Raw genomic sequence first — 22726 nt, 5'->3', positions numbered from 1 at the left:
AAAAGGTGGGTGGTGTGAGTTAAGTTATCTAAAATATGCAAAATTCTTGGGGCAGCATTTAGGATATAGAAAGCAATGAATAAATGAACTTACGCAACAATATTTATTGGGGACTTATTATGTACCGGTCATTGTTTTAGACCTGAGTTGTCTAATATGGTTGCCGCTGGCCATGTGTGGCTATTAAGCACTTGAAATGTGGCTAGTCCAAATTGAAGTGTGCTGTAGGTATAAAGTCGATGCTGGATTTCAAAGATTTGGAACAAATAAACAAACAAAAGAATGGAAAATATCATGTTAATATTTTTATATTGATTAAATGTTGAAATAATATTTTGGATATACTATGGTACAAAACTACTTTTACGTGTTTTTCTTCAATGTGGCTACTGAGAAATGTATAGTTACATATGTAGCTCACATATGTGGCTCACATTATATTTCTGGTGGACAGGGCTGGTCTAGATGCTCAGGAAAAAGTGAAAAAAGAACCAACCGGCAGAAGTCTTCTCTTTCACATAGCTCAGATATCAGGAAGAGGAGACAGATAACACAACGTGAAAGAATAAACGCAGTGATTCTCATCGCTCGCAGTTGTATATTTGTGAATTTGCCTACTTGCTAAAACATATTTGTAACCCCGAAAATCAATACTTGCGGCATTTTGGCAGCCATTGACAGACACATGCAGCGTGGCAAAAAATTTGAGTCACTCTCTGTGCCCGTCCTCAGCTGAAGTCCAAGACAATGTTTTCTTGTTTCCTCTCTAAACGAGTGTCCTTTTTGTGGTCTATTTAGTTCCACATTTTTACATTTGTGTGTGCTTTTTGGTAATTTTCCTGTTTCCAATGGCCTCCAAGCGTGGTGCGGAAGTTCTGTCTAGTTTTCCTAAGCTCAAGAAAGCTATGATGTGCCTTATGGAGAAAATATGTGTATTAGATAAGCTTCGTTCAGGCATGCGTGATACTACTGTTGGCTGTGAGTTCAGTGATAACGAATCAACAATATGTATGAAGTAAGGTGTCTTTAAACTGAAACACACGTACGTCAAGGTTCTATATTGACCAGGTGGAGAAAATGTTGTGTCCAGAGGCTTACAGGGATCTCACCCTGTATCTCTCTTGGGAACAAGGTTCAGTATTCACTAACTCAGCATTTACAGTGACGTTATAGAGCATAGCTGCCACAAATAACAAGAATTGGCTCTCTATAAAATAACGTCAGGAAGTGATAAACGCTATGTACAGTCTGAGGATAGAGAGGGATGGATGTGATGGAAGTGGAAGAATTGCTAATTTGGAAAGGGCAGTATGGAAAATCTCTCCCAGGCTGTGAAACTTGAGAACAGTAGCAGAAGATGAACTTGGAAGCATCCGGGAGCCAGATCCCACCTGGTCATGGTAAAGGTCTGGGGATTTTATTCCGCATGCGATTGGTCATGTGAAAGGTCAAAGGTAAAGGTAGGTCATGATAAAGACTGGGGATTTTATTCCACATGTGATTGGAAGGTGTTGGAGGATTTTGAGGGGATGATAAGTTCATATTACATTTTAAAGGGTCATCAGGCTTCTGTGAGAAGAAGAAGTTGGAAAAAAATAAAAACAGAGAGACGAGTTAGGTGGCTACTGCTGGAGCTCAAGTGAGAGACGGTGGTGGCTTGGAACTCAAACTGCGGTGCTTACCATGCTGTGACCATTTCCCCATCGCCTGTCGTATTGGCCCTGAATTCAAGGCATGTTTTCTCTCTCAGTTTCCTAGTTGGCCCTCTGTCTTAGGTTTGTGTTCCTCCCAAAGATGATCCTCTGTTAGGAACTTCTGTGCAGTTACTTTACAAGAAGTGATCCCAGGAGGCGGGAGTGAGGCACAAGGACAGTGAGCCAGGGTAGAAAGCACAACCATTATGGATGTGTCAGGGAGCTGGTTACTGCTGTGACTACCTGGGCTCAAGCTCCTGGGGCGCTCTGTGGATCCTTGAGAGTTAGCCTCAGGATTGCAGCTCCTCATGTGGGAGGCTGGGGCGGCCTCCACCCCAACTGAGTGAGGAGTGTCCCTGGGGACATTAATGCTCTGCACTTCTGGACTGAGCAAGCTGAGTGAGTTCCTGTGGCTTCGGGAAAAGCCTCGAGGCAACAAAGTGGAGAGACATGGTGGACCCCTGAGGTGGGATGCTGGCAGCAGGCACAGGGACTGCTTGTCTCAGCTGCAGCTAAAATTGTAGGTGGGCCACGGGGATGAGGTGTGGGGCACAAAACCTTCTGCTCCACCCTCCAATTCCTTGTTAGAAATTGAGTCTGCCTGGGCCCCTTGGGCTGTATAACTTGCTCCTTGGAAACCCATTTAGTGCCCGCACTCCCAGGAAACTGGGTTCTGTACCAGACCCACCCCTTGTGACCCTGATACCATCCTCACCCTGTTGCAGTGGGAGTACTCTTCCTGCCGAGAAACTCACTTTGATATTTGCCGCCGTAATTGATCCTGACTGCGCATAATGATTTTAGCTGCAGGCCAGCTTTCTTGTGGACCGAACCTGTCGCTGGGTTAGTTCTGGCACCACCACTTGCTGGATTACCTGGTGAGAGCCACACAACTTCTCTAAACCTCATTCTCCTTAATTACGAAAGAGGAATAAAAATAGGATCTGCCTTGTCCCCGACCTGGGGGCGCAGTGGTTAAGTTCGCACGTTCTGCTTCGGCAGCCCCGGGTTCGTCGGTTTGCATCCGAGGTGCGGACCTGTGCACCGCTTTTCAAACCATGCTGTGGCAGGCATCCCACATATAAAGTAGAAGAAAATGGGCACGGATGTTAGCTCAGGGCCAGTCTTCCTCAGCAAAAAGAGGAGGATTGGCAGCAATTAGCTCAGGGCTAATCTTCCTCAAAAACCTCAAAAAAAATTAAAAAGAAAATAGGGCCTGCCTTGTGAGGCTGTTGTGGGAATTAAATGAAATAATGCAAATAAAGCCCTCAGCCCAGCCCTTGGTACATAGTAAATGCTCAGTGCATGTTTGTGGTTACTGTTATCCTGAATGCCTCTGCTTTGTCCAGTTGCTATTCTCCTCTCCAGCGGCCCCGTCGTGAAGTGTGGGTGCTCACCAATTCTGAGAGTGCTGTTACCACTGGATTTGCAAGTCTCTAGGCTCAGGGCTCTGTTGCTAGTTTCTTTCCGATGGAGAATGTTAGCCTTCAAGCATCTTCACCAACACCCTCTCTTGAATAAATCCTGAATTAAATCTCATTTGCCACTAAGGATGTTGTCTCTTTCATTTATTGATTTCTAATTCACATGAAGGATTTTGTCAGATTCTTAGTGGTGATTTTGTTTATCAAGTTGGGGTGGTTGTTGCTGTAGTTGTTTTTACTATTTTGCATCTTTATTTTAATGAATAATCTATCAATTTATTTTGCCTTGATCTTTTTCTTTAAAATGAAATAAGAATACCAGGGAAAGGGGAGTAGTTTGGAGGATGAACAGTGGAAACTGGATGCCTTTTATATTGTGATTATCTCAGCATAGATTCCCTCTATAAACCTCAGAGATTCTCTGAGTCCTCGATGGAGCCTTGCTCCAAAATTTATTGACCTACGAAAGACTGGTGGAGAAAGTTAAACTTATGTTGGGATAACTGAGGAGACTCTAGGCTATCTCACTTCCACAGGAGAACAATGACATTAGTCCCAATGAGAACCCGAGAGTATTCCTGGAAAAATCCCGCTCTCCATTCTAGTTTTTAGAACGTTCCAAGCTCTTAGGAGATGATTTCGTATGCGGAACTCTTTGAATGGGAGAGACACAAAGATGCATAAAATACAGCTTCTGCTCTTAAGTGGCTCTCAAATTAGGGGGGACAGTCAAGACAAATGTAACACGAGGTGTTACGGCAAGGTAGAAAAAATAATAGAAATGTTCTTTTATTTCTGTTATGAGCAGAAGTGTTCAGGGGAGAAGTCACATTTGAGCAGTCATTGTAAATGGGTGGGATTTTGGCACATGGAGTTATAAAGCAAAAGGAGACCGTGGGCATTAGAGGGAGAAGAAATAACTTGAGCAAATGCAAAGGCATCAGAGTGTATTTTGAGCTCAGAAGATGGCAAATGGACCAACTGGACTGACATGTAAAGTTCGTGATATGAAGGAGTATCATCTTGAAATTTCTTCACTTCCTTCTTTGTGAAATCTTTATTTATTGGGAAAGAGGTGTTAAATTTCCCACAGACCTAAAAAATAAGCAATGTATACACTTTATTCTTCAATGTAAATGTGAAAGAAGGAACTGTCACCTAATTTAAAGTACATTTTCTATTTATATATTCTCTTGACATTTGTATTTTGTGTGTTGGACAGAATTTTTTTACAAGTCTTTGGTCTTTGTGATATTTTTAAGACTATTTGTGCTACATTTTAAGTGAATGGAAGGTAGCAATTATTAATATTAAAACAAAGTTGTATAAGTGGCTACTAAAATGAGAAATCACAGGAAATTCATTGATTAATGACCTACTTATTCTTCAATTTTCTGCTCAACTCCTTTATTTGAGATATATTCTCATTAGTAACACTGTGGTATGAAAATTGGATCAACCCGGATTAAATTCTACCTCCGTTACTCACTACATATATAACCTTGGACAAATCACTTAACCTCTCTGAGCCTCAATTTATTTCTGTGTAAAATGGGGATAGCAAATATAGGGTCATGACAAGAGTTAAGTAGAACAAAGTGAATATTTCTACTTAGCTGTAAGTCAAATGCCATCTAGAAACCACCAAGTGGCCTCCTTTTGGATCAGTTGTCCAAATGTTTTGTTGCCTCACTGTAAAAGAGATGCTTTGTGCTGTGGGCACAAACATGAGGCAGGGGAGCTGGCTCACTGGGGAGTTGTGGAGCACACCAGGCAGCACTGCCCTTGATTGCCCCACCCTCTTAGTCATCACCCAGCCCCGGAACTCCTGCTTTCTTCTTCATGCCGACTGACTGATGACCCTCCAAAATGTAGAGGTGCACCCTAACCTTATAGCTTAGTCTTCTCTGACTTTTTCAGCTTTTAATACAGTCTCCCCATTTCAGAGTTTTTCTCACTATTGGAGCAACCAACGCCAGCTGCTTCCCATTCTTGATATTGTTTATTGTCTACTGTTTTATCTTGTGGTAAGTTTTCTGCTTACAACAAAGCAGGAAGCAGATGTGGTAGCAATAGATACAGCTCATTATCTGGATAAAAATTTGACTTGGCAGCAGTTCACCTGGGAGTTGCCAAGTCAAATGCAACAGAGTGTATGCAATTTGATTAAATAAAATCTAGAATTTCCTTTTGCTGACCACATCTCCCCATTTGGGAAGCTGGGGCTCCAGGCAACTCGATGGGGAAGCAGAGACCTGTGCATGAGCACAGCAGAGGCACTTTCAGAGTTTCTCTTCCTGCTCTCCAACTGCCTCCTTTGCAAATCCGCTTGAAGTTGCTCAGGCTTCTCAAGTTAGCCTGTCCCAAACCAAAGTCTTGATTTTCTTCCCAAAGCCTGTGATTCCCTGAGATGTTCCTATCTTATTAAACACCAACAATCGTCTACCAAAATATTGACATCAGAACCTTCGGAATCATTCTTGATCCCTCCATCTTCTTCCTCGTTTTTTTAACGATTGGCACCTGAGCTAACAACTGTTGCCAATCTTCTTTTTTTTTTTTTCTTTTCCCCAAAGCCCCCCAGTACATAGTTGTATATTCTAGTTGTGAGTGCCTCTGGTTGTGCTATGTGGGACGCTGCCTCAGCATGGCTTGACGAGTGGTGCCACGTCTGCGCCCAGAATCCGAACCCAAGAAAACTTGGGCTGCCAAAGTGGAGCGCCTGAACTTAAGCACTCGGCCGGGGGGCTGGTCCCATTCTTTTTCTAATATAATCCATCACAATGTCCAGTCAGTCTCCTTTCAGTCATCGACCCATTTCATCAACCACGGCCCTAGTCCCAGTCGTCATCATCTCTCATCTGGATACTGAGCTAGCTCCCTCTCTGGTCTCCCTGCAGTCTTTCTTGGCCATTTATTCCTCTCTTCAACCCTGTCACCACACCACATTGAAAGTGGTCTTTTAAAAATTTCAATCTAAAATCAGGTTCTTCTGCTAAAAGCCGTTTAGTGGCTTCCCATTGCGTTCAGAATAAAATCCTCTTTTCTTACCAGAGCCAGTAAGGCCCTGTGGTACCACTTTCTACCTAGCCCTCCAGCTTCCTCTCCTCCCACTCTCCCCATTGCTCCCTCTGTCCCAGCCATTCATGCAGTGTCTCCTTCAGTTCGTTTAGCCAAGCTCTTCCTTGCCTGGAGGCAACCCCCCCCCCCCCCCCCCTACCCCAATGACAAGAAGGCTCCCCCTCCCCCTTCATAGAGATGGCTTCGTCTTATTGTTCAGGTCTCAGGTTAGATATAATCCATAGTGGCTTAATTCACAGTGACCCCCCACCCCTGTTATTATTTTTTGTACCACCATGATTTCTCTCCCCTTTCTTAGTATTTATTTGTAATTATATACATATATATATACATATATAGTGGTTTACTTATTTAATATCTCTATGCCATACTAGAGAATACAACCCTTGAGGACAGATACAGAGCCTCTAGTGCTGTGCACACGTAGGTACATTGATTTTGGATTGATGGTTGGAGTGGATGGCAATAGGAGCAGTGATCCTGAATAGACATGGAGCTACAGGAATGCTCAGCCTCTGTTTCACCACACAGAAAAATCACGTTGATCTTTTATTTGAATCCTTTTATTTCATTCAATAACAACTTTTCATCAGTAAAAGGAGGTTGAGAGTATTATTTTCACTTTCATTCAAGGAGGAACATCGTTTCACAGAGCTCGGTTAGTGGGGAGGACTGTTTCCCACGCCAGAATCCGAGGCACCCCATCCCACCTAACTATCAAACAGAAACAGGTGTCTTGTCTTCTTCAGAATCACACACTGTATTTGTGAGCCACAGTCCTTAACATCTCAGTAATAACTGACCTCCAGTCCTGGGCTCCTCACTGGCGACCTTAGAGTCACATCTTTAGGGCATCTCGGTATATAAGCTGGTCACCTCCAGCCGATTTGGGACCTTTTTCCCGTTGGGAGCCCCAGAGAACCCTTTGTTTAGTTGTAGCAGGGACACCCTAAATTTAATAAAAGTTAGTTTGTAGCGTTTGGGCCCACAATGCTGAACTTACCATCTGGTCAGTAGGAACTTCTCAGTTCATAGGAAGCTGCAAGTGCGCAGACTCTTGAGCCTAACTGACATATAGATGTTGCTGGGCTTGTGCTCAAGGGCAGGGACAGAGTCGAACACAATATATTTACTCTGCCACCTGTCCGGGGCTAGCATCGCTCATCTGTTAAGAACCTCATAGCAAATCAGCTGATTTCTTGATCTAGGTATCCTGCGCAACGTGGGAGATCATTCTCAAAGTGGTCATGTTCTGGAAGTCATTCTTGCCCAAAAGAGACAAATGTAAGTGCCATTGCTGCAAAGCAAGCAGAATTCAGGGAGAGCTGGACACAAGCTCAATAAACTCAAAGAAGCCAAAGTTGTGGAGTCAGGCAAACGTCAAGGAAGTCACTCCATGGCAATAGGTTATTGATGGAGAGTGGTAGTCGACAGTGGCTTTCAAAAACAATTCTTTGACTATGGTTCTAAGGAGGAAATAACAACAATTTCTATAAGGCAAGATTTACCCACACTGTGGGTGTGCTTTTTCCTCTTTTCTTTCCTTTTTTTTTTATGTGCCCTCTCTCCCTCTTCTTTCCAAAATGGCTGGTCTCAACCCAATGGGTTAATTTCTTGATCCTCTGATGCGTATTGACTTGCAGTTACGAAAAAACAAACAAACAAGCAAACAAGCTTAGTTTTAGAACATACTGGAGAGGGACAGAGCCTCCCTTACAGTGTAATTGATAATAGGCCTGTATTTAAAGTGAACTTTGAAGAAACACATCAGAAAAGACTCAGAATTTTCTGCACATCATTAGAGGTCCTGATACAGAGAATCAAGAGCCTGGCACCGAATGGCGTGAGACAAGAGCAGTGTGGGCCACACACCAGTGGATCAGTAGAAATTAGCACAAGAAGAAGGAAAAATGTATTACATCGCAACAAGTGCTAAGAGAGTAAATATGTTCCTTGGTGAGGAGTTAATATTAGAAGCCCATTTATTCTTTTGTTTGCTTATTCAGCCAATATTTTTGAAAGCTCTAGACTCTAAGTGGTAACAAAACAGACCTCTGCCTCTAAGGAACATACAGTAAATATATTATCTGTGGTTTAATATATAAGATAGAATAATTAATACAGTGTATAATAATATGTAGCATAATAAATTAACTGGAAAGAAGAAAACCCCATATAATTTGCATTCCACATTATGGTTTGGTTTGGGTTTTTTCAATTTACTCTTTTTATTAGCTGGGTGAAGTCCAGAGTCAGGAACACCTTTCCAGGTAGTATTGTATGTAGATGTTTAGACTGTGTGGACACCAATCACAGTTGCTGTCAAAATGCTAAGAGTAGAGAGATTAAATAAAACCTTTAAAATAAAGTTGATCTTAAAAGTTTATTTCTCTTTTGGACTATTATACATTATGCTTACACATATTAAATACATAATTTAAAAAGATAGTCTTCCAAGGAGATTTTTACACTAGTGTTGAAATTTACGGTACTCTCACACTGTTCAATTTAGAAGTGCATTAGACTTGCCGTTTATTGATTTTTAATTTTGTCAGGGTCTTGCCTACTCCCAGTGTCTTGACTAAAACAAACTCTCTAAAGGTAGAATCTTATTCCACTTTTTACATATTTCTCAAATGAGTGTGGGATATAGAACAAGTATTAAATGAAGTTATGTGCTGATTACATGCTTACCATGGAAATTGTTCTCCTTCCTGAAAACAGGGAGTAGAGCCATGGCTTGCATAAATATAAGGTTAAGAAAGTCATGTCTCCTCCTGTGGTAAATAGTTTCTTTCTTTTCTAAATAATTTGTACCTTGTTGCTGGTACCAGAACTTATCCTCCGGTGGCTACAGCCATTTAGGGCCTGAAGTAACAGAGAATGTATGAAGACTATCGTGTTAGTTTCCTGGAGCTGCGGTAATAAATTACCACAAACTGGGTGGCTTAAACAACACAAATTTATTGTCTCATAGGTCTGGAAGATAGAAGTCTGAAATCCAGGTGTCGGCAAGGTTGGTTCCTTCTGCGGGCTGTGAGGGAGAATCTGCTCCATTCCGCTCTCCTAGCTTCTGGGCGTTTGTTAGTACTCTTGGATGTTCCTTGGCTTGTAGATGGCAGTCTTCTCCCTGTGTCTTCCTATCATCTTTCCTTCCTGTGTGTCTGTCTTTGGGTCTAAATTTCCCCTTTTTATGATGACACAGTCTTAATGCATTAGGGTCCACCCTAATGACCTCGTCTTAACCCGATCCTCTGCAAATAGGATCACATTCACAGGTATGGGTTAGGATTTCAACATCTTTTAGGGGGACACAATTCAACCTATAACAACTATTTTGTGAGAAGATTCTTTTGAGTTTATTGAGAATATCACCTACACCAATCCAAGAGATTTAGACCACATCCTCGTCTGTGCCTGACTCAGATAGAAAGACAGTTACTCACCTTTTACCATGAATTCTAAAGGCTCCACCCACTTCCTGCTGTTATTTTTGTCAAGGGATCTTGTCTGCTCGATGATTCCATGACTTAAAGCACCATCAAATAGACCATGTCTGGATTCCCAGTATCCATGTCATGTATCAAATATCTTAAATTCCTGAGACTTTATGATTACATGTTCCCTTGTTTATAGGTGGGAAATCATAATGAAAACTGCCTCAGAGACTTCACAGTTACCTGGAAACAAGAGAAAAAAATGAATGCCTATTATAAAACTATCTAGCATCTCAAGGGTATTTTCGTTTCTTGAGGAAAACACGTCATGTTGAGTACCTACAAAAGAAGGAAGAAGGTTCAGAAGTGTTACATTTTCTGGGTTCACTCAAATTCAGGCAGCCATAGCATCTGGTCTGTACCATCCCAAGTTGTTAATATACAACATACGTGGTATATGAGGGTGTTAAAGGTTGTCCTACTATAAATGCATGCACTTTAGGGGTTTTTCCCAGAAGCAGTGATGGATGGATCACATCCACTCCAGTCTCTCTTCCTGAATCCTGCCTGTAACTAAGGGCAAGCAGGTTAAGAAGGCGATGAAATGACAACATGGTCACTGACCCTCATAGGTATGGTCTCATTTGTGACATGTGCTAATCTCCTGCTAATGTGAACAGTGGAAGGATGTTACCAAAGCTCAGATAAGATATAGTCCATTGAGGATATGACCAACTGGAAGTTTGCCTTGTAAATACTCCAAAAAAGACCAGGTGTTTACATCACTATGAGAAATTTTAGAGGGCCAGGATGAGAGAAAGAAAGGGAAGCTTAACTTCAGGTATAATTTCAGAGATTATCAGATTTGTCTACATTTTCTTCAAAAGTAGCTTAGTATTTTAGACAGAAACCATTGTGTCTCAAAATATATCATTTGACTTTCCTGTCTATTCATTATACCAATGATATTGAAGCATTTTGAAGGTAGTTTTGAGTGAAATATATTTGTACAGCTATAAAATAATGACAATAATTTCTATCATCCTAGTATCAATACAGATAAAGTATGTTAGTTAAGAGCATGAAATCTGGAACCAGAATGCCTGAGTCTGACTGCCAGGCTCACTACACCGTAGCTGTGGAAACTGAGAAAGGCACTTAACCACACCTTGCCTAAGTTTGCTTCTTTGTAAAACGGGGCTAAAAATAGACCTATTTCCTACAGACATCGTGAAAATTAAATTACTTAATATACTTAGAATTAAGTAACTTTGCCTTCTTAGAACAGCATCTAGCAAAGTGCTGTATAATTAATATTATAAATATGAATTGAAAGCATAATACGTGCTCAGGTCCATATTAAGCATTTAAGAAATTTCAAGAAAACTATGTGTTTAGAATTTTGATTTCAAGGAACTTATAATTTGGGAACCAATTAGATTAAATACATGTGATTAGAGAGCAATAAAAGAGAGTGTGTCATTATATCTTGTGTTGTATAAATTATTTTCAAAGATGACCACAACCTTTCTCCTCTTCTCCTCCCATTCTTCTCTGCAATGTAACTTTGCTCCTTGTCCCACCAACAGATAGAGACTTTTTCCCTGACCCTTGAGTCTGGCCTGGCCCTGTGATTTATTTTTACTAATAAAATATGGTGGAAGTGACGTCATGTTGAGTTCTGGACTCTATGTCTAGAGGGGCATTGCAGCTTCCACGGTAACACTCTTGGAACTCTGCCCTGAGACTGCCACAGAAGGAGTTAGTGTAGTCAGCTGGAGGATGAGAGGCCCATGGAAGAAAATGGAGGTGCCCTAACCAATACCAGTGCCACCTGTCAGATGTGTAGGTGAGGTCAACTTGGATCCTCTTGCCCAGCTGATACTCAAGCTGATGCTCCATGTGAGCAAGCCCAGGTGAGACCAGCCAAGGAACCTACCAGTCAACCCACAGAACCACAACAAATAGCAACCTGCTGTTGTTGTAAGCCACTGAGTTTGGGGGTAGTTTGTTACACATCAATAGGCAACTGGAACTCCAAGTGATGCAGAGCAAAATGCAAGTGCTTTTTAGAGGTTTAGAGAAAGGAAGTAGGGACATGGGGTAATTAGGAAAGGCTTCTTAAAAGATGGGACATTTTAACAGTCCTTGGGAGATGTCTTAGCCTGTTCGGGCTGTTGTAACAATACACCAGAGACTGGGTAGCTTATAAAAAGTGGAAATGTATTTTTCACAGTTCTGGAGACGGGGAAGTCCAAGATCAAGCTGCCATCATGGTTGGGTGAGGGTCTTCTTCCTAGTTCATAGCCAGCCCCTTCTCAGTGTGTTCTCATATGGTGGAAGGGCTAGGGATCTCTCTGGAAACTCATTTATAAGGCATTAATCCCATTCAGAAGGACTCTACTGTCATGACTTAATCACCTCCCAAAGGCCCTAACTCCTAATACCATCACTTTTGGGGATTAGGATTTAACATATGAATTTTGAGGGGACACATTCAGACATAACTTTTGAAGATCAATAGGAGGTGAATAGCTGGAGAGGAAGAAATCAGTATCTAAGCTAAAGAAGCAGCATAAGCAGATGAAGGTGAGTGAGCAAGAATAGGTCATGCATGTATGTAATTAGGGGATCAGCGATGGGAACACGAGGGCCGGGGAGGAAATTAGACCAACTGATAAATAAGTTTTGTGTTGAAGTACAGTGAGAGATAAGATTGAATTTATAGGCTTAAGAAAACAATTAGACTCACATGTCTGGTGATGGACTATAATTAGTTTTTGGGTGGTGAATATGATGTAATCTACACAAAATTCGAAATATATTACCATGTACATCTGAAAGCTGTATACTGTTATAATCCAATGTTACTGCAATAAAAAGTATATTAAAATCATACAATGGATTTATTTTAAAAGAAAAAAAGAGAAAATAATGGAGGGCTTTAAAATCTAATCAGAAATACCAATGTGATTTTTAAAAATTCCTACCTTCCCTATGCCACTTCCTATTTCATACTATTTGTTTATTCAACAAATACTTATTGAGTGGCTATTATGTGTTAGATACTATAGTAGGTTGGCTGAATAGTGTCTTCTCAAAATTCATGTTCACCTGTAACCTGCGAATGTGACTTTATTTGGAAATAGGGTCTTTTCAGGTGCAAATATGCAGTCATACTGGAGTAGGATAGGGTCCTAAATTCAATGACTGATATCCTTGTAAGGACAGGGAGATTTGGGAACATAGAAAGACAGAGACAGAGATACACAGAGAAGAACTCCATATGACATTGGGGGCAGAAATTGCAGTGTTGCAGCTATAAGCTAAGAAATCCCAAAAGCTAGGAAAGATGCATGGAACAGTTTCTTTCTCAGAGCCTCCAGGAGGAACCAACCCTGCCAACATCTTGACTTTGGACTTCTAGCCAGAATTGTAAGAGAATAAATTTCTGTTGTTTTAAGCTACCTCATTTGTGGTAATTTGTTATGCCAGCCCTCGGAAACTAATAAAGAACTATTCTATATGTTGGAGATGCAACAGGGAATAAAATAGACAAAAATTCCTGCAAATAGTTATCTTCCTTTGTTATGTTTCCTCCTAGACTGTAAGCTCCTGAAAGGTGAATCTCTTTCATACTGATCTTTTCCATGCAGTTCCTTATGCACTGTAGATGCTCAAAACATACAGGTTCAATTAGCAGTGTGCTAGATAATGAGGAACAATGGGAAGTTAGAGTCAGCAGGTGGAATGGAGATAGCACAGGCTCAAATATCAGCTCCGCTGATGATTAGCTGTGGGTGGTCTTGAGCAAGTTGTCAACCTTTCTGACTCTTACTCCCATAGTCTGTAAGACAGGAATCATAATATCTGCCTCATGATATTGGGTAAGAGGACTTCATGAGGCAACATACGCAAAGTGGGAATCATGCTTAGCTGCTCAATAAATTTAGTTTCCTCTCTTCTCCTTCCCTGTAATAGTATAGTGAGAACAGAGTTTAGGAAGATTAATTTGGCAGTAGAATATCAGGCGGATTAGAGGGAAAGGAATGGCATTATAGCATTTGTTTTGGAGATAGTAGAAGGAACTTGGCTGTGAAATTATGAGGGTGTGGATTGAGGTGGTGACAATGTGAACTGAGAGGAGACGACAAAAACAGAAGTGTATCTAAAAGAGTCTATAGAATTTAACCCCTGGCTGGAGAAAGAAAGAAATATAGTGGATCAGAAATATTCAACCAGACCCCAGTGTAATAGCCTGAGATGCCGACAGTGTTACCGACATAGGGAAATTGTGGTTTGGTTATTAAGGCTGGAAGATAAGCTTTGGCTCAGGTTGAGTGATGACAGGATGGAAAAGTGATGCCTTGTAGAACAAAATTAGGCTGTAGTGGAGAAGACAGTTGGAAATGTAGATTTGACCATCATCTGAAGATAAGTAGCAACAGAAATCATGAAAGTAGATGATTTCACTGAAGGACACAGTATGTAGGAAAAAATAATCAAACAAACAAGGAGTCAGAGCAGAATTTTGAGGAGGGATAAGAAGGACCAGCAGTTGAGAATAAGAAAATGTTGCAGATTTCGTAGTAAAATTAATCTTTTGACTTATCAATGCCGATCAAGCAAATTCCCACTTAAAAGAAAGCTGGACTTCTAAATGGTCCCTCATAGGTGGTCAAAAAACGTTGAAAGGTCCCTAGGAGAGTCAACTGCCTTTAGTGAACATCAATTAAGTCTTTTTTTTTTTTAATAGATAGAGAAAATTTACTAATGGGTCCTAGGGGTTGGGGTATCGGAGAATGAGGAGTGACTGATAGTGGGCATAAGGTTTGTTTTGGGGATAATAAAGTTTTCTAAAATTACCTTGTGGTAGTGGTAGCACAGCTTTGTAAGTTTACTAAAAAAGCATTGAATTATACCCTTTGAATGAGTGAATTCTACGGTATGTTAGTTATATCTCAATAAAATGGAAAACAAGGAATTATGCTGAAATGGTATTATTCTCAGAAGAAGGAAAGCTGAGAGAATTTATCATAGACATGCCTTCCTTGAAAGAATGGCTGAAAAAGTTGTTCAAAAGAGCAGTAATAATAACATAAGGAGGGTTAGAACATCAGAATTGAAGAAAGAACAATAGAATGAGTAAATATGAGTTTATTTTTCTTCTCATGACTTCTATGCTGAGTTCATAAAATAGGTTTTGGAGTGTTCCCTCTTCTTCAGGTTTTTGGAAGAGCTCAAGCATTGGCATTAATTCTTCTTCAAATGTTTGGTAGAATTTATCAGTAAAGCCATCAGGTCCTGGGCTTTTCTTTGTGGGAGGTTTGTGATTACTGACTCAAACTCCTTAATCAATATTAGGTTGTTCAGATTTTTTATTTCTTCATGATTCAGTCTTAGCAGGTTATGTTTCTAGGGATTTATCCATTTCTTCCAGGTTAAACAATTTGTTGATATATAACTGTTCACAGTAATCTCTTAAGACTGAATTTCTACGGTATCAGTTGTAATGTCTGCTCTTTCATTTCTGATTATATGAATTGTCTGTCTTTGTTTTCTTAGTCTAGCTAAAAGTTTTGAAATTTTGTTTATTTATTCAAAAAAACAGCTCTTAGTTTTGTTGATCTTTTCTATTTTTTTTTTTTTTTGGTCTTTATTTTATTTGATTTCTGCTCTGATCCTTGCTATTTCCTTCTTTCTGAGAATTTTGGGCTTTGTTTGTCCTTTCTCTAGTTCCTTAAGGTGGAAAGTTAGGTTGCTTATTTAAGATTTTTTTCCTTAATGTAGGCATTTATTGCTATAAACTTCTATCTTAGTACTACTTTCACTGCATCTCGTAAGTTTTGGCATTGTGTTTCCATTTTTGTTTGTTTCAAGCTACTTTTTGATTTCTCTTTGACTCATTGGTTTTTCAGGAGTGTGTTGTTTAATGTCCACATTTTTGTGAATTTTCCTCCTGTTACTTATTTCTAGTTTCACACCATTGTGGTTGGAAAAGATACTCAATATGATTTCAATACCCTTAAATTTAATAGGACTTCTTTTGTGACCTAATATATGATCTATCCTCCTGGACAATGTTCTGTGTGTGTTTCAGAAGAATGTGCGTTGTGCTACTTACTGTTGGATGGAATGTTCTGTATATTTCTTTTAGATCCATTTGGTTTAAAGGATAGTTCAAATCCAATATTTCCTTATTGATTTTCTGTCTGGATGATCTACCCATTGTTGAAAGTGGGGTATTGAAGTCTCCTACTAGTATTGTATTGCTGTCTATTTCTCCCTTCAGATTTGTTATTATTTCCTTAATATATTTGGATGCTCCAATATTTGGTACGTATATATCTATAATCGTTATATCTCTTGATGAAGTGATTCCTTTATCATTATATAATGACCTTCGTCTCTTGTTACAGCTTTTAACTTCAAGCTTATTTTGTCTGATATAAGTATAGTTACCTTCCTTTATTTTGATTTCCATTTGCATGGAACATCTTTTTCCATCCCTTCACTTTTATCCTATGTGTGTCCTTAATGCTGTAGTGAATTTCTTGTAGGCAGCATATAGTTAGGTCTTGTTTTTTTAATCTAATCTGCAACTCTATGCCTTTGATTGGAGAATTTAATTTGTAAACATTTAAAGTAATTATTGATAGGTAAGGTCTTACTATTGCCGTCTTATTGATTGTTTTCTCGCTGCTTTGTAGTTCCTTTGTTCCTTTCTTCCTCTTTTATTGTCTTCCTTTGTGAATTGATGATTTTCTGCAGTGGTATGCTGTCATTCTTTTCTCTTTATCTTTTGTGTATCTAATATAGGTTTTTGCTTTTTGGTTACCATGAGGCTTACATAAAATATCTTATTGATATAACAGTCTATTTTATGCTGATAACAAATTAACTTCAATAGCACACAAAACTCTATCCTTTTATCCCTCTTTAGACATTTTGGGTTTTTTCCCTGCTTTTTCTCATTTTATGTTTTTGATGTTACAATTTACTTCTTTTTTATGTAGTATATCCAATAACATATTATCATACCTATGGTTATTTTTAATACTTTGTCCCTTAACCATTATACTACAATTAAATGGTTAACACACCCCCATATTACAGCATTAGAGTATTCGAAATTTGACTATTTGCTCACCTTTACCAGTGTGTTTTGTATTTTCATATCTTTTTGTGTTTTTAATTAGTGCCATTTTATTTCAGCTTGAAGAACTCCTTTCAGCATTTCTTGTAAGACAAGTGTAGTGGCAATGAACTTCCTTAGTTTTTTGTCTAGGAAAGTTTTTGTCTCTCTTCCATTCCTGAAGGACAGCTTGGCTGGGTAAAGTATTCTTGCTTGATAGCTTCTTTCTTTCAGTATTTTGATTATATTATCCCACTCTCTCCTGGCCTGCAAGGTTTTCTCTTGAGAAATTCACTCATAACCTTATGTGTGTTCAGTTGCATATGAGGATCTTTTTTTCTCTTGCTGCTTTAAAAATTCTCTCTTTGTATTTGTTATTAGACAGCTTTGCTATAATGTATCTTGGAGAAGATCTCTTTGGGTTAAATCTCTTTGGGGACCTATGAGCTTGATAAACTTGGCTATTCAAATCACTCCTCAGATTTAGGAAGTTCTCATTCATTATTTCTTTGAATAATCTTTCTGTCCCTTTCTCCTTCTCTTTTCCTTCTGGGACTCCCAAAATGCATATGTTGTTTTGCTGATAGTTTCCCACAATTCAGGTAGGTTTTCTTCACCTTTTTAAACTCTCCTTTCTTTGTTCTTCTTTGATTGGATAATTTCAAAGTGCCCCTCTTCAAGTTCCCAGATTCTTTCTTTTCATTGATCAAGTCTGATGTTGATGCTCTGTATTTCATTTTTCATTTCATTGATCATATTCTTCAGCTCCAGTATTTTTGTTGGGTTCTTTTTTTATGATGTTTATCTCTCTGAAAAACTTCTCATTTTGTTTGTGTATTATTTTCTTGATTTCATTACATTATCTTTCTGTGTTTTCTTGGAGCTCACTGAACTTCCTTAAAACAGTTATTTTGAATTTTTATCAGGCAAATCATCAATCTCCATTTCTTTGGAGTCAGATTCTTAAAAATTATGTTCCTCTGGTGGGGTCATGTTCCCTTGATTTTTCATGTTCCTTGATGTCTTGTGTTGCCTTGATCTCCCCAGGTTGTGTGAGTTGCCCGGCCAAACTACTCAGAGACCAGCACCCAGTCAGAGCTGCCCACCTTGCTGTCTCAATTAAGTCCTGATTTAGAAAAAGTTATATTTACCATAACTTTTTAGCTGTACAAATGTATTGAAGAAAAAGCCATAGGACAAGTTAGAGATTTCATCTTTCTTGACCTCATTTGGAGAAGACAATATCTACCATATATATTTTTCTTTACTGTTTATAGGTTCCATGATTCTTTAAAATTGTCAAAAACATAACCACTCTAGGAAAATCCTTTGTGATTAAATGTAGGTAGGTGGAATGTTTCCATTTCCAGCTGTGATAGGCCATTTTAGAACTTAGACATGTATAGGTACTAACTGGGGGGATAGACATTCCAGAAATCTATTCTGTGAATATGAGAAACATCTTAAAAAGGAACTTATACTGAGGAAGATGTTGAATTCATAAGAGAGGTTCGAGGTCAGGGACTGGTGTGTAAACCGTGGGGTCATTATGAGTGTGTGGAGCTCATATGGTCCCTCTTCTTGTCTTTCATGCCACACACATCTCATGATGCCCCAACATAGACTTAGGGATTTGTACCACCTGAGTACTGACAATAAAGCTCATTGGGAAAAATAAAATAAGGCAATATTTACTTTAAGTCTCTAAGACAAAGAAAGAACAAGGCAACACTCTCTTAGGGCCAGATAAAAGAGGTAATGCAAAAGAGGCATTCTCCTGGCTTTTTGAGCAACAATAGGGAAGCTAGAGTACATAGCATTTGCTAACTCCATTAAGGGCAGTTGCACTTTGACTTCTAAGCATGTTATTTTATTCAAAACCTTTATGGGCTCAATATTCCACAAAATTCATTTCTGCCAATTTATTAACATAAGGAAATGTTATGAATGAAATTATCATCATAGATCATTAAAGTATAAGAAGCCAATAATATAAATTTCTTCCTTTCTTTTTTCTTTTTTTTACATTTCTACCATCCATTAGAATACTGTATCACAGAAATAAATATCCCAAATTATCGTCCAGAAACCACATTTCTTGTAGAAGAGTATAATTGCATTATCTTTGGTAAATTTATAAACCTATGATGTAATGTTAAAGAAATTATGATTTTGCATATATTGATTTTAGTGTGTAATTTGTGCTGGCAATAGTTTTCCGCTGACCATAAGAACTATTTTAATTAATTCTGAAAATTCACCCTTGTCAATTGGAGATGCACAAAACCACACACACATACAAATATACCAAACATACACACACAAAACTATTGCTCAGAAATAGCAGAATTTTAGCCTATTTTGTATAAGTGAATCACAGTTCTTGACACATCATAAGTAAGCAATAAAATAGTAGCCTCTATCATTATCAGCATCATGCTTATTACTAAGAAGTGTTACTGGCTTATGAATAAGCTTTACTGAAAAGTAAGAGCTACATTGTTTTGACTACTATATGATACTCTAAGAAAATGGGCCCAGGGAAGTGTCAGTTGATTTGTATTGCTTTATCAGATAATGGTTTGTGAATATGGCTACTTTAAGACAAACCATATGCAGCAGGAGAGGGAGGCATGCTCCTAGAAATTTGCCCCAAGAACGTTTCTATTCAGCCTAGTCCATAATTCCATTCTATTTACCATTTAAATCCCTGTGACTTGTTTCTTCTAGCAAGAGGGGGTACAGCCTAGCGCCTTGAGGTCTAGACTCTGATCCCAGATGTACCTGGGTTTGAATCCTAGCTTTATGGGTTGCTAGCTGCATGACCTTGGGCCATCTATTTAACCTCTTTGTGATTCATTTTATTCATATATAAATGGGGTTTATGGTAACACTTAGTTCATAGGGCTATTATGAGTATTAAAAATATTAGTATAAATATGCAGCACATAATAACCCCTTGATATAAATCAGCCCTTTGTATTCCCTGTTGCTATCCTGATCTCTCATTTGGTGATGACTCTACACTATCTGATTACATCTGTGACTCAGTGCTCCTTCATATCTTTGTTTTTCTCTCCTGCTCCAATCTCTCATGTTAGTTTGGTTTGCATTTCTGATTTCTTACAAGGGGCTGCTGTCTGTCTTAGTCTATGACATACCAATTCACACTTAGTGACTGCAATCCAGCTATTTGGGTTCTAAAAGAGGGTCTCACAAGTCAGAATAAGATCATGGTACCATATAGACTCTTCACAGAGTATTTTATCCTTATGACACATGCATGACACACTGAAAGTGATGACTGTTTCCTGATCATTGCATAAAGAACCTAATATTAGTAGTATGTGCTGCTAATAACCTCTTAGGGAAAAAGAATTACATAGAAAGTTGCTTTTTAAAGAAAGACAATTTTATTATTAGAGGTTGTTTCTTTAAATATTGGCAAATATAGGCAAAAGATAGTTGGTGACAAAAACATGCTCACGTTTTAATTTAACAATTTTGGTTGGTTGAAAGCAATATGGAACAGCAGAAGGTAGTGCAAGATGATGACCTATTACTTTTCTTTTTTACTTTTTTTTTGGAGATTAGCCCTGAGCTAACATCTGCTGCTTACATCTGTGCCCATCTTCCTCTATTTTTTATATGTGGGATGCCTGCCATAGCATGGCTTCATAAGCAGTGTATAGGTCTGCGCCTGAGATTCGAACAAGTGTACCCTGGGCCACTGAAATGGAGCACGTGAACTTAACTCCAGTGCCACCAGGCCAGCCCCAACTCTATTAACTTTTAGACTCAGAACTGTGCTAAGTGTCTTAAAAGCACAGTGGAGAGAGCTGCTGGTCATAATATACCTTCTCCATCCACTGTACACATTTGCAAAGCTGCTTTTGCAATAAAGTTGTGTGCAATAAAAAGCTTATACTCATTCATAAGTGTAACCTTCCATCTCTTTAGTTAGTTTCTCTTTGTGTTTCTTGGGGTTTGTTTTGCTTCTTGTATATGTGGATTTATAGGTTTTGTCAAATTTGGGAATTTTTGGCCTATTATTTCTTCAATTTCTTTTGCTTCTCCCCACCCTGAAAGTTCAATAACAAATACATTAAGCTTCTTGAGCTCATTGATGCCCTGTATATTTTTCTTTTTAGTCTTTTTTCTCTTAATGTTTCATATTGAGTAGTTTCTAATGCTATGTCTTTAAGTTCATTACTCTTTTTTTGTGCTGTGTCTAACCTATTGTTAATCCCATCTCATGTATTTTTTCCTCTCAGACATTGTGTTTTTCAACTCTAAAAGTTTTTTTGAGTCTTTTTAAAACATGTTCCGTGTCTCTACTTAACATACTCAAGTCTTCCTCTACCTTCTTGAACATGCTAAATATAGTTTCAATAACTCTCTATCGCCTTGTCATATATTGATTTGTTTCTATTGAATGATCATTCTCCTCATTATGGCTCATATTTTCTAGTTTCTTTATACATCTAGTAATTTTTGATTGGAGGTCAGACATTGTGATTTTTATCTTGTTGAATGATGGACTTTTTTTGTATTCCTAAAAGTAGTCTTAACCTACGTTCTGGAATGCAGTTAAGTTACTTAGAAATAATTTGACCCTTTAAGACTTACTTTCAAGCCTTATTAGGAGGGACCAGAACAGCTTTTAGTCTTAGGCTGATTTTGTCTACTACTGAGGCAATATCCTTCTGAGCTATCTACCTGTTGTCCCATGACTAAAGAGGATTTTCCACTCTGGCTGATAGAGACAAATAGTTCCCAGCCCTGAGTGAGCTTCAGGATTGTGCCTCTGCTCCTTTGTTATGACCATTTCTTCAGTCTCAGAAAATTTTTCTCACACACATGTGTTGGTCGTTACTTAGCTTAAGACTTGAGAGAAATCCTTAGCAGATATCTGGAGCACTCAATCTCTCTCTCTCTCAGCAAAAATCTCCTCTCTTGTACTCTGCTCTGTGAATTCTAGCCCTTTGATCTCCTCTGACACTCAACTCCATCTCTTTAACTCAAGCAAGACCACTGAGCTTTACCTAAATTGCCTCTCTCTACTCCTAAGCTATTGGTTGAAGCTATTATAGAGTTCATTTCTTTTGTTTTCCCTCTCTCAGCAATCATTGTCCTGCAATTCTTGATGTTCTATGTCTGAAAACATTTTTCTATACAATTTTTCTGATTTTTAGCATTGATTCAGATGAGAGGGTAAGTCTTGTCCATGCTACTCTACCTGGGCCAGAGGTGGAAATTCCTCCAGGTAGTTTCTCTTAACCATAGCTACTAAGTAGTAAATTTGACTTATTTCTACTGTAATGGATTTAAATTTCCCTGATATAGCCAAATCCCGGGTCATTTCTGCTGGTTCTAGAAACTGTCTTTTAGAGTGTTCTAAGGCTGCCTGGTGAAACCAAGCCTGTTTTTCCCATCCTCCTCACAACAAAGCTGATCTGATGTTATACACTTACAGGATCATAAAGAGAACAGTTTTTCATTTAAAGATATAATGAAATTATCTACATCTGAACTGATTAATTTTAATCCAAACATGCTTATATTTGAAACATTCAATCATTCATACATTAACTAAATGTTTACTGAGCATCTACTGTGTGCTAAACATGTGCTATTCTAGATGCTATGGATAGAGCTGAGAATACAAAGGTAAGGTTCCTCCATTTGTGGAATTTATTTTCTATAAGTGGTAGTGGGAAGACAGCCAATAGAAAAGCAGATAAATGTGTTAAGTAAAAACCAAAAAAAGAAAGAAAGAATATCAAATAAGGATAAGCATAATGTAAGAATTAAAATAGGATGACTGGATGCCTACTTTCAGTTTAGTAGTAGTCAGAATGGCTCTAAAAGAGTTATATTAGCTGAAAGAAAAAGGAGAAGTTTTAAGTGTGAAATGACCGAGAAAAAGCTTTCCAGGTAGAGGGAATAAGCGCA

The sequence above is a fragment of the Equus quagga genome, chromosome 3, assembly GCF_021613505.1.
Source record: "Equus quagga isolate Etosha38 chromosome 3, UCLA_HA_Equagga_1.0, whole genome shotgun sequence".
In the NCBI taxonomy this organism is placed as follows: Eukaryota; Metazoa; Chordata; class Mammalia; order Perissodactyla; family Equidae; genus Equus; species Equus quagga.
Note: the sequence above shows the minus strand (reverse complement) of the source record.